Genomic DNA, 12,900 nt, shown 5'->3' with positions numbered 1-12,900 from the left:
TATCACAAATTATATATGTAAAGTTTCATCCTCCTGTAGACCATAGCTCCGGTATGATATAGGTAAACATATAATAGATATACATAATTTATACTTATATATATATAATGTATGATATATCGATATTGATATTCATGAATTGGACAGCATCAGTTAGAAAACAGAAATTGGCTTCAAAGAGCTGTGCATAGCATGAAAGTTTTTTTAATTATTATTTTTTATTAAATTGTATTGGGGTGAGCTTGGTTAGTAAAATTATATAGGTTTCAAGTGTACAATTCTATAATACATCATCTATATATTGCATTGTGTGTTCACCACCCAGTGTCAGTTCTCCTTCCACCACCATATATTTGACCCCTTTTATCCTCTTTTGCCACCTTCCTCCCCTCTTACCCGCTGGTAACCACTAAACTATTGTCTGTGTCTATAGTTTTTGTTTGTTTGTCTTGCTTGTTTGTTGCTTTCAGTTTTATATCCCACATATGAATGAAGTCTTATTGTTCTCAACTTCTTCTGTCTGACTTATTTCGCTTAGCATGGTAATCTCAAGATTCATCCATATTGTCGAAAATGACAATATTTCTTTTTTTCTTATGGCCGAGTAATATTCCATTGTATATATGTACCACATTTTCTTTATCCAATCATCTATCAAAGAACACTTTGGTTATTTTCATGTCTTGGCCACTGTGAATAATGCTGCAATGAACATAGGGGTACATATATCTTTACAGATAAATGTTTTCAGAGTTTTTGAGTAGACACCAAGAGGGATTGCTGGATCGTCTGGTAATTCTATTAATTTTTGGAGGAATCTCCATAATGTTGTCCATAGTGGCTGCACCAATTTACATTCCACCAGCAGTGTATGAGGGTTCCTTTTTCTCCACAACCTCTCCAACACTTGTTGTTACTTGTCTTGTGGATGATAGCCATTTTAACAGGTGTGAGGTGACAACTCATTGTGCTTTTTATTTGCATTTTCCCAATAGCTAGTGACGTTGAGCATTTTTTCATATATCTGTTGGCCATTTGTATGTCTTCTTGGGAGAAGTGTCTGTTCAGGTCCTCTGTCAATTTTTTAATTGGATTGTTTGTTTTGTTGTTGTTGAGTTGTACGAGTACTTTATATAATTTGGATATTAGCCTCTTATCAGAGGCATTGTTTACAAATATTTTCTCCCATTTGGTTGGTTGCCTCTTTGTTTTGTTGATGGTTTCTTTTGCTGTGCAGAGCTTTTTAGTTTGATATAGTCCCATTCATTAATTTTTGCTCTTACATCCCTTGCCTTTGAGGTCAAATTCATAAAGTCCTCTCTGAGCCCAAGGTCCATTAGTTTAGTACCTATGCTTTCTTCCACGCAATTTATTGTTTCTGCTCTTATGTTTAGGTCTTGATCCATTCTGAGTTAATTTTGTTTTATCATGACAGATAGTAGCCCAGTTTTTTTCTTTTTTGCACGTGGCTTTCCAATTTCCCCAGGACCAGTTATTGCAGAGGCTTTCTTTTCTCTTGTATGTTTTTGGCTCCTTTGTTGAAAATTATCTATTGCACAAGATTTTAATACCCCAGACTTAGCAGGAACAAGGTATTTGCTTGGCATTTGCTGATTGGTTAAAACAAAGTTACTTTTTCTATGGAGCAAAGAGAAGTCTTGGAGCCAGGTTAGGTAACTTGTGCTGAGCATGCAAGTGCTAATTGCTATGTTAGATAACTTGTGAAGAGTAGCAAGTGCTAATTGCTTGACCTAAGCCTTCCTCTTCTGAGAGAGCCAAGCACAGAAACTTAAGTTTCGATTTGCTGATGTGGGGCTTAGCTTGAACGACTCCATCTTGGGCCTAATCTGGTTACTTTAACATGATAAACATTTTCAAAACAAAAACAAACCTTGTTCTAGGAAGAGAGGATAAAATTCCTTGTGGGCCCTCTTTCTTATAAGATTCTTGATAGAGAAAGAAACTGTACCAAATATATTCATCTGGGACTAAGTAACAAAATATCCCTTATGACAAGGTTCTTTGTGTTCTTTGTGTTAATAAGAGTGAATATATCTGTTAAAGACTTTTTGTTTCTGAAAAAATGCTTTCGTGACTACACAAAATTAGCCTTATCTGGGATGGAAGCAGAAGCATTAGATAAGTCTGTAAAGGAAAATAATAGAAATTTTTAATTTTCCCCTGACAGGCATCAGAGAAAGGGAATTAGAAGTGTTATATACAGAAGAAGATAGTTAAGGGTGAGGAGAGCCGTCTAGAGGTTGAAAATTAGCCCATCTTTTTATCCCTACATTCTGGCTACAAATGTCAGCAGACAGGAGCAAAAAGGTGTGAAGAATTCCTGGGTTAAGAGTGGCCCAGGGAACTAATTAATGGTGGTAGTGACATTATTTCTTTGACTGTTCAGCATCATTCTCTTTCCTGTTTCCCTAAGGGGAACCTGAATTCTTTTGGGGCATCATCTGTTCTTCATTGGCTACAGAATATAAAGCAGTTAATCAGAAGCTCTACTCTGACTTAATCAAGGGGCAGGCATGTGACCAAAGTTAGACCAGTTGGAACTGTAATTTGAATGGAGCTATTAAAATGGTTGAAGTTTATTCATTCTGGCTATTCAATTTATTCATTCATTCTGGCTATCCAATCTAGATGCTCCCTATAGTTTTCACTCCTTAGCCCTGTGGAGTCTGCCCATCACTAAGTCTAGTTCTCCAGCTTTCTCATCAGTTATATAAACTCCCGACAATTTCAATATGTTCCTTTGGGAACCACTATAGGCTAAGAGGTTAAAAGTGTGGGTATATTTGAGATTGAATCCCAATTCTGAAACCTTCCTGTTTGTGTTTCTGTCTATAAGACAGCAATTATAATGCCTCTTCATAAGATTGTTTTGAATATTAAATGGAGATGATACGTGAAAGGGCTTAGAACATTACCTGCTATATATACATCAGGTTTTGAAAACATTTGAGCTAATAATATTAAGCTTACCACAATTAGTTTCTGTGGTTTACAGATGCAGAACTCCAGACACAATAGTAATGCCTAATTTTTAAGTAAAAGTTGTTTTCTACATTGTGAAGGGCCACAACCCCTCAGCTATATCTCAGACCCTCAGAAAACTTCTGCTGTACCCAACAAACCCACTAATAATGTGTGGAGACTGAGGAGATGCCTCCCATCCATGAGTGAAGCTGTGTAGAGAGAAGGCAGCATGTACAAGAAACAAAATTAGTGGAGATCAACAATTCAGAGAGAAGGGTGACAGGTGAACACAGGCAGCCTTCACCCCATCACCACAAACTAGAACCCTCAGGAAGCTTGAGGTGGGCAGAGGACTTCTTCCCACATGGGAAGCTGGAAGACTCAGGGAAAATTATACTTACATCTAGTTCTGTATCTTACTTTTCTCTCCATGGCATTCAATAGTCTTCCAAAACATAATTTTAATGGCCACGAAAAGTTCATCTCGTATTTCAGTTTACACAGCAGAATTCCCTCACACCAAACAGTGATGAATCTGCCGGATGTTACTAGAGATTTGTAGAAGGGGGGAAGGGGGGATGATATAGTTGTGCTGGTGTGGGGGTCCTCAGGAGACATGGTGGTTCTCAGGAGGGGTGGGGGTCCTCCAGGGGGTGACATCTCTCAGGACACAGTTTTCACCATCTCACCCGCACCCTGCTCTCCTTCCTGTAATCATTGCTGCCTCTCTTCTACACAAAAGAGAGAGATCCATATCCCTCTCTCTCTATTATAAAGAGCTGCTTATCCCTCCTCTGAAGACTTATAGGCAAACAGCACCCTCGTGTTCAGAGGAAGGGTTGAGCCCTAATCAAAATGTTTTTGCTTGACTAAAACAGATAAATTCTGGTCCAGCTACAATCTATATCAGTGTATCTCATTGTGTCCATGTGATCCAGGTAAGCCTAGACCTCATGAGACAGTGAGAACAAATGCAAGTCTAATTGCATCAACAGCATGACTGAGACATTTCAGAGTTCTTTTCCATTATGGCACCTCAGGAGACTTCTAGAACTCACATTGAATCTGTCTGGGCTACTGCTCCTCCTTTCCCTCTCATTCTGCTCTGGTACTGTGATAGCCAGAGAGAAGGGAACTGGGAAAGGCTGGCAGATACATGTCCACACACCACCTCCACATCACAGTGTCTGGGCTGCTGGTGTGAACACCCCACATTTCTGCCTGAACAGGGACTGCTCAGAGGAGCCACAGTGGTCCTCAGCCCTACCTTTGTCTCAAGCCCTCACAGGTAGATGTAGTATATGTCCTCAGGTATAGATCAAGGGCATAACCCACCTCTGTCTCAAGCCCTCACCAGCATTCCCCAGTCTTCATGTGTATATCAGGGGCATAGGTGTTGTCTTGTTCAGGGAATGAGTCATATAATGGAAGAGTTTGGAAGGAACTTTGTGAGTAATTTTTGCAGATGAGGAAACTTTCCAGGTTAAGAGAGTATATGTGAAATCCTGTTTAGGATGTTGATGGCAGATTTGAGACTAGATACAATCTGAGACCACTATTATTTTCTCATTTTTATTGTCACTGTTTTTAGGGATTAATTTGAATGTTCCCCCACTCCTACTCCCCTTACCCCCTCCTCTTCTCCCTCTTTCTCTCCCTCTCCTGCTCTTACACAGACACTACACACACACCATGATCTGGGCAGTTTTTGTGGGTTTTGTCACATTTTTTTAAGAGTGCCCACAGAAAAAGGTTTTAGAAATTGGAATTTGCAGCAGAATCACCTGGTGTGCTTATTAGACATTTAGATTCCTGGTTTCTGCCCCAAATCTTAGCGAAGGAGTCAGAGAGTCTTCTCACATATTCCAAGCATTGTCATGCATTGTTTGTGTCCACTGAAGTTTATGGAAACCCTCTTGTGACAGCTTAGGGTAGGATCTATGCCAAGATTTCAGATCAGAAGCCAGTTTTGATGGTAGATAATTGGAAGCTAGATTCTAATTGTAATTTTTTTCTGTAATTTTCATGACCTGGAGGGTTGTTAGTTATAGGCATATTGTAACTTAGCAGAGTATGAAATAATTGCCTGCTAAATGGGTTTTCCTGATAGATAAAAAGGGCATGATCTCTCAACTGCTTATATAAATTTACTTGAGAGGATTGATATTTATATGCTGAAACGTCACAAAATGCAAATAGACAGGGTTTTTTGCAATGCTTTTAATATCATTATACACTTAAATTTATGCTTTAAGTTATTATATCTTTATAAACAGTATTATTAACCATATTGGAGTAATAATTTTAATGCACTGGGTAACAGGTTTTTAAGCACACCAGAGAGAAGACACTTAGACCTATAAATCCTGGAAGAAGTCAACTAGGCCAGCTGAATAATAATAAAAATAATAATAATAATAACAATAACAACAACAACAATGGGTCAACTATCCAGTTAAGCTAATTTCCATAGTCCACTGACATTTCTAGGACTTCTAAATTATCACTTTTCATTTATTTTTAAGGGTAGATTCAGTTGTATAAGGTAGAATTCTGGAAGTTTTTATTTTAATTTATTTTAATTCCGTCCTCTTCCTCCCCAACTTGTTTCTGTTTGCAAGGGAGAAAGAAAAGACTTTTGCTATCTTAAGAAGACAAAATGGGCTGTGGTGGCAGGAAACATACTGGACAGCCACTGGGTAAATCACAGAATTTGTGGAAAAGCTGAACAACCAGACTCTAGGAAGGAAAGGGGCCAGTACAGCTCTGGGGTTGTCAGTGGCTGGGGTTCCCAAGCTTGCTAAGGGCAAGGCAGTGGAATGCCTTGGGCTGCATCAGCTTTGACTTCAGCAGCAGCCACAATAGGCAGTTCCTGTGCCCCACGAGTCATCTCATCTCAGGACCCCACAGCCCCTCATTGTTGCCTCTGGAGGCTTCCTCCACCCACAGGTAGACATGGTGTGAGCATCGAGAGGATTAATATGTCTAGGAGCAACCCCAGCATCCCCTCCTTCAGAGGGACGATCCCTCAGAGGTTAAATTGCAGTGAGTGCCTCAGTCACATCCCTGTTGGACTTTCTGCCATGTTTGGCTCAGTCTTCTTGGCCCGTCATTGCTGCTCCCTGGTATATACATGTTCCTCCTCCAAAAAAAAGGTACCCATTTGTATGCCTTAGGCTCTGTTTGTGTGGGAACTCAAACTTAGACACATGGGGACAAATGGAGATTAGCAATTTTCTAAATTTTTGCACAGCATAAGGTGGTTTGAGCTTTCTTTAACTAAAAATCAAGACTCCCTAAAAAAAGGAAAGCTACTGCTAGAGAACTAGGGAGTAATTAGAGACTTCTCGTTAGTGGGGTGGTATGAGAAATTCTTAGAGTCCCCTGATTGGGTTGAACTGGAGAATGATAGTGAAGTCTTGAGATTGTTGTTCAGTTGCAGGCAAGCCTTTCTGAATGGTCCTCAAAGAGATTTCTCTTTCTTGGAACAAATAGCTGCATGTCAGAGATGGATGACTCTTGTGTGTTTGTAGCCTTGTAGGTTATAGCTACGATGAGGAGAAAGTAAATTAGTAGCTATTTGTGTGACTTAAAGTGCTTGAATAGAGATAAAAGAGGCTGTAATATACAAAATAATGTGAATGTATTTGAGCTTGAACATAGAAAAAGGGATGAGTGATGAATGGTCAAGTATGAATTCTGTAGAGAAACTGATACAGGTGGTTTAAGTATAAACCATGACATTATAAACAAGAGCTTTACAAGACAGATTTGGAGATTTCTTCAGTCCTCTGGGCTAGTCAACCATGCTGGGAACATTGTTCTTGGTTCTGGGTGCTTCTGGGATATATAAAGCCTCTAATATAGCAGTTGTTGTGTGTATCAATAATTTCTTTTTATTGCTGAATAGTATTCCAAAGCATGAATGTACCACAGTTTATGTAACTGTTCATGCATTGAAGGACATGTGGGTTGTTGCCAGATTCTGGCTCTTATGAATAAAGTTGCTGTGAGCATTAGTGCACATGGTTTTGTGTGAACATGTCTTCATTGCTTTGGGATTAATGTCCAGAGATGCAGTTACGGGGTCTTATGGTAGTTGTGTGTAAGAAATTGCCAAACTCTTTTCCGGAGAGACTGCACCATTTTATATTCCCACCAGCAATATGTGAATGATCCAGTTTCTCTGCATTTTCACCAGCATTTGATGTCGTCACTAATTTTTATTTTAGTCATTTTACTAGGTGTGTAGTGATATCCATCATGGTCTTAATTTGCATTTCCCTAAGCTAATGACATTGAACATCTTTTTGTGTGCTTATTTGTCATCCGTTTTGCCAATTTTTTGAAGGGTTGGTTTTTGGGTTTCTTTTACTGTTGAGTTTTGAGAGTTCTTTACATATTCTGGATACTGGTCCTTTGTCAGCTATATGGCTGGCAAATATGTTCTGCTACTCTGTTGCTTGTCTTTATATCTTCTTCACAGAGTCTTTTGCAGAACAAAAGTTTTTAATTTTGAGGAGGTTCAGTTTGTCAATTTTTCCTTTAGTGGAGTCTACTTTTGGGATCAGGCTGAAGAACTCTTTCTTAGTCTAGTCCTTTCTAATCCTGTATCCCAAAGATACTTTTTCTTGTGTGTGTGGTTTTTGTTTCCTAAAATTTTTATAGTTTTCTATTTATGTTTAAGATTGTGGTCTATTTTGAGTTAACTTTTGTATAAGGTGTGAGGAGTTAGGTCAACATTCTTTTCTTTTTTTCTTTTTTTTTTTTTGCCTATGGACATCTAATTGCTTTAGCATCATTTGTGGAAAAGACTGTCCTTCATTTATTGAATTGCTTTTGCACCTTTGTGAAAAATCATTTGGACCTATTTGTTGGATATATCTCTGGGTCCTCTATTCTGTTCCATTGATCTAGATGTCTATCCCTCTGCCATCACCACACACTGTTGATTTCTGTAGCTAAATAATGAGTTTCAAAATCAGATACAGTGATTCCTCTCATTTTATTCTTTTTTTTAAGAGTACTTTAATCAGTATAGGGCCTGTGCCATCCAAATAAAATTTAGAATGGGCATGTATGTCTACAAAAAAAAATCTTGCTGGGATTTTAATGGGAATCATTAAACCTGTAGATCAATTTAAGGAAAATAAACATCATTACTATGCTGAGTCTTCCAATCTAGGACTATGGTATCCTCTCCATTTATTTAGGTGTTCTTTGATTTTTTTAATGAGTATTTTGTAATTTTCAGCATACAGATTTGGCACATGTTTTAAGTTCATACCTATGTAAATATTTCACTTTATTGGAAATGATTATAAATGAACATGCATTGTTAATTTTGCTTTCCACGTGTTTTTTATTAGTATATAGAAACATTGTCGATTTTTGTGTGTTCATCTTGTATCCTGAGACTGAACTTATCTCACCTATTAATTCTAGGAGATTTGGGGTACATTCTTTGATATTTTCTACATAGAGAGTCATGTTACCTGCAAATAGGGACAGTTTTATTTCTTCCTTCCTAATGTACATGCCTTTTATTTCCTTTCTTGCCTTATTTCAGTTGCCAGAATAGCCAAGGTTCTGTTGAATAAGACTGAGAGTGGACATCCTTTGCCATGTTCTTAGTTTTGGAGGTGAAGAATTTAGCTGTTCACTATTAAGCATTAAGTTAGTTGTCAGGTGTTTATAGTTGCTCAATATCAAGTTGAGAGTTTCCCTTTATTTCTAATTGCTAAGACTTTTTCTTATCACAAATGAGTGTTGGACTCTATGAAGTACTTTTCCTGTGTTAATTGATGTGGTCATATTGTTTTCTTCTTTATCTGGTTGATAAAATAATTTACATTAATTTATTTTCAAATGTTGAACCAACCTTGAAATAAGCCCCACTTGGTCATGGTGTATAATTCTTCTTATACATTATTGGATTTAATTTTATAGTATTGTTGAGGATTTGGGCTTCTAAGTTTATGAAAGATATTGACTTATTTGTTTTCTTTCTTGTATTGTCTTTATTTTAGTATTCATATAATAATGACTTCATAAAATGAGTTGGAAAGTATTGCCTCCTCTTCTGTTTTCTGGAAGATATTGTGTAAAATTCATGTTAATTCTTCAAATGTTTGATAGACTTATCCAGTGAAACCAGTTAGACCTGGAAATTTTCTTTCAGGAGATATTTAATTACATGTTAAATTTCTTTAATTTTATAGGACTATTCAGGTTATCTATTTCATCTTGCTTGAATTTTGCTACTTTGTGTTTTTTGACTAATTGTTCCATGTCTTCCAAGCTGTCAAATTTATGAGCAGTAAGTTCTTCATAGTATTCCTTTTAATGGCTAAGATCCACTTAATAAATAGGATCTGTAGTGATAGCCCTTGTTTTATTCTTGATATCAATGATTTGTATCTTTTCTCTTTTAATATTTGTCTGTCTTGTTGGAACCTTATCAATTATATTGATTTTTTAGGGAAACAGCTTTTTTTTCCCTTCATTAATTTTTCTCTATTGCTTTCTTGTTTTCAAGTTTATTGGTATCTGTCCTTAACTTATTATTTCCTTCCTCCTGCTTGCTTTGGGTTTATTTTTTTTTCTAGTTTCCTGAAGTAGTAACTTAGATTATTGATTCTAGACCTTTCCTCTTTTCTTTTTTTTTTTTTTAAGCCGAGCCAAACTGCTGCCTGTTGGCAGCTCAGCGGCTGCTCAGCTCGGGCCAGGAATCGAACTGCTGTTGCTCAGAGCTCAAACTCTTGAGCGAGCTCTTAACCAACTGAGCCACTTGGCCAGCCCTCCTCTTTCCTAAATTAAACAATGCTATAAATTTTCCTCTCAGCATTGCTTTAAATACATCCCATATATTTTGACATTTTCATATTCATTCAATTATATGTTATTTTTATTTTCTTTGAGGCTTCTTCTTTGACACAGGGATTATTTAGAAGTATTTTGTTTAAGATCTAAGTGTTTAGAGATCCCCCTGTTTTTTCCTGATATTGATTTCTAGTTTGATTTCGCTTTTGTCAGAGAATATACACTGTGCAATTTCAGTTATTTGAAATTTGTTGAGGTTTGTTTCATGTCTCAGGATATGATCTATCTTAATAAATAGTCCATGGATGCTTGGGGGAAAAAAGAATGTATTCTGCTGTTGTTGGGTGGAGATAGATAGACAGATGATAGATAGATAGATAGATAGATAGATAGATAGATAGATAGATAGATAGATATACCGGGGGTACCAAAAAATGTATACAAGTAGTGGGGTTTTTTTTTGGGGGGGGAGTTGTAGGTAATTTTGTAGCATCTTCTATGAGACTATGAATTTTATACAAATTTATAAAGTTATATAACAGAAGTTACAAAGACAGGGTGTATTAGTCTGCTCATGCTGTTATACCAAAATGTTACAGACCAGGTGGCTTAAACAACATTTCTTTCTCACAGTTCTGGAAGCTGGGAAGTCTAAGAGCAAGGTGTTTGATTCCTGGTGAAAAACTCTCTTCCTGGAATGCAGACAGCTACCTTCTCACTGTGTCCTCACATGGTAGAGAGAGAGATTTGGGGTCTCTTACTCTTCTTATAAGGGCACTAGTCCCATCTTGAGATCTTCACAATTTAATGTAATTTAATTATTTCTACTTTAAATTCAGTTTCTTTGGGTAAATGCCCAGCTAACCATCTGGATTTGCCCCCATCCTCCCCTTCTCCGGGGGATGATGTAAGTTAATGGAGGCGGTAAGGGAAGAAAGGGAGTCATATGAATCATTTGGGCATCATAAGGAAGTCAATCGGTGCCTAGCAGTCACCTACCCTGCTGACCTCTGCAAAGATGTTTCTTGTCTGATTTGCACTGTTGAATGCTTGTGTTTATGGCCAATGCCCCCAAACCTCTGAGGCCCCATTTATCTGGCTTTTGAGACCCAACTGCAAGCTGTCTTCTGTCTACAGGCTTTCTTGCTGGCTTTTTGGACTCTCTTTTGCAGGGTTCTTGAGCTCATGGATGTTTCCTCTCCTCTGTGCTAGGGTTTTTCAGGCTCTTTGAGGCTTCTCTCAGTCCCATCCAGCCAGATACCATTTTTGACCATCACTTGTTTACTACCCAGAATCCATGTTGAAAAAGGGGCTTCCTTTGGCTTTGCCATCTCCCAGCTGTACTTTAGCTCTGAGACTCCACTCAATCTTATCTAGGTATTTCTTTGCCTCCCGCATTGGAGCCCATTACAGAAAGGGAGAGAAGCGGATGCCAGCCTTTCTTAGGCCCACACCTTAAGCCTTATTCACATTTGAATTGTCTTCCCCATCTGCTATTCAAGCCTTCCATTCTTCTTGGGTGAAAAATACCTCCCAGTCATCTTCCCAGTTATTCTTCCTCCTTCAGTAATCATGGCACAAACTCTATGTTTTAAGGCCTCCAACAGGAAGGCCTCCTGTAACAGGAAGAGCAAAGACATAGGGGTCCCCCAACATCTTTTCTGTCTCAACAGCATTTAGTGGTAGAAATTATTCCCCTTGACCCGTTCCTTCATCTGGACAGGACCTCGATTTTTGCTTTTCCTCCTCCACAGTCCAGGTGCCCCAGAGAAAACTGACCCCCCTACAGCTGCAGGGATGATCATGATTGGTCTCACAGTTGCTTGAGATCTAATCCTTATAATAAATCATTTATTCCACATCACTTATCGTGGTTCTGCTCTTCTGATCAAACTCTGATGTAGGGGCACTTGCTCTTTTCTCATATAGAAACCTGCTTTAGGTGCATTGGGGTATAAATGGCTAACAACTTAAGATGCTACTCCTTCCAAAAGTACTGGCATTTTAACAACATGTTAAACATATAATTTAGAAAATTCATTGAATGAAGAATCTACATGAATAGGAAGTTTTATCTAATCCTGATTCTGCCCAAACAGGCCAGAACTCTTAACCTATTTGGACTTTGGACCTAGCTCTGTCATACATAAAATGAGAATAGCATCATGTGTTGGAAGGAACACTGAATTGGAGATAGGAAACCTAACTCTAGTTTCAATTCTGCCACAGAGTAATTGTGTAGTGCTTAGTAAGTTATTTAATTTCAAGGAGCTTCTGGTTCATAATTTTTTAAAATGCAGAAGTAGGCCTAGATTCATGGTCATTAAATTGGTGTGTATATACCTCTGCAGGTGTACAAAGACTTTTTAAAGGGTATTATATTTGCTTATCCTCAACTCCCATTTGTATTCTTTTCCAGCTTTATATAGATTGTAATTTTCTACCTCTATTGCATAATTGGCTTTCCCTCTCTTTATATAAATTGACTTTCTTTCTCCTTACACTTCACCTATCATAAACCTTACTATCATATGTTGCTCTAGGATGTAAAGATACCCAAGCCCCCAAACAAAGGGTCATCTTGGAATATTGTTTTTGGGTGAGTCTTCTTTTTTTTTTTTAAGATTTTTATTGGGGAATTGGGGGAAGGGGAACAGACAAGTCATTTTGTTCTTCAGTCTAGTTGTGGAGGACGTTGCTTCACTGGCCCAAGTTGGCACCATCATTGCACTCTTCCCGGGAGAGGCAGATCAGTCGCTGGCTTCTGGACGGCTGCTCACAGCGGCTGCTGGCCATTCATGCTGGCTACTGGCTACACACGGGAGCCCATGGCAACCCACTGCAGCAAGGGCTGCAGCCTACACCATTGCCAGCGACTCATGGCAGCCCAGCTCCAGGTTGAGCTGTTGTTCAGCATCTTAGCTGTGGAGGGCAGTGTCACTGGCCCTCATAATATGGGATCCGAACCGGGGCCCTCTGGCGACCCAAGCCAGCTCTTAACCAACGCGCCACTTGGCCGGCCCTGGAAAAATTCTAAATGTTGATCTGGGTGGAGGTTATATATGGACATTTATACATGCAAAAGTTCAGATT

Source organism: Hipposideros armiger, unplaced genomic scaffold (genome assembly GCF_001890085.2).
Source record: "Hipposideros armiger isolate ML-2016 unplaced genomic scaffold, ASM189008v1 scaffold_438, whole genome shotgun sequence".
Taxonomy (NCBI): Eukaryota; Metazoa; Chordata; class Mammalia; order Chiroptera; family Hipposideridae; genus Hipposideros; species Hipposideros armiger.
The sequence above is the reverse complement of the archived record's forward strand: the minus strand, read 5'-3'. Positions refer to the sequence as shown.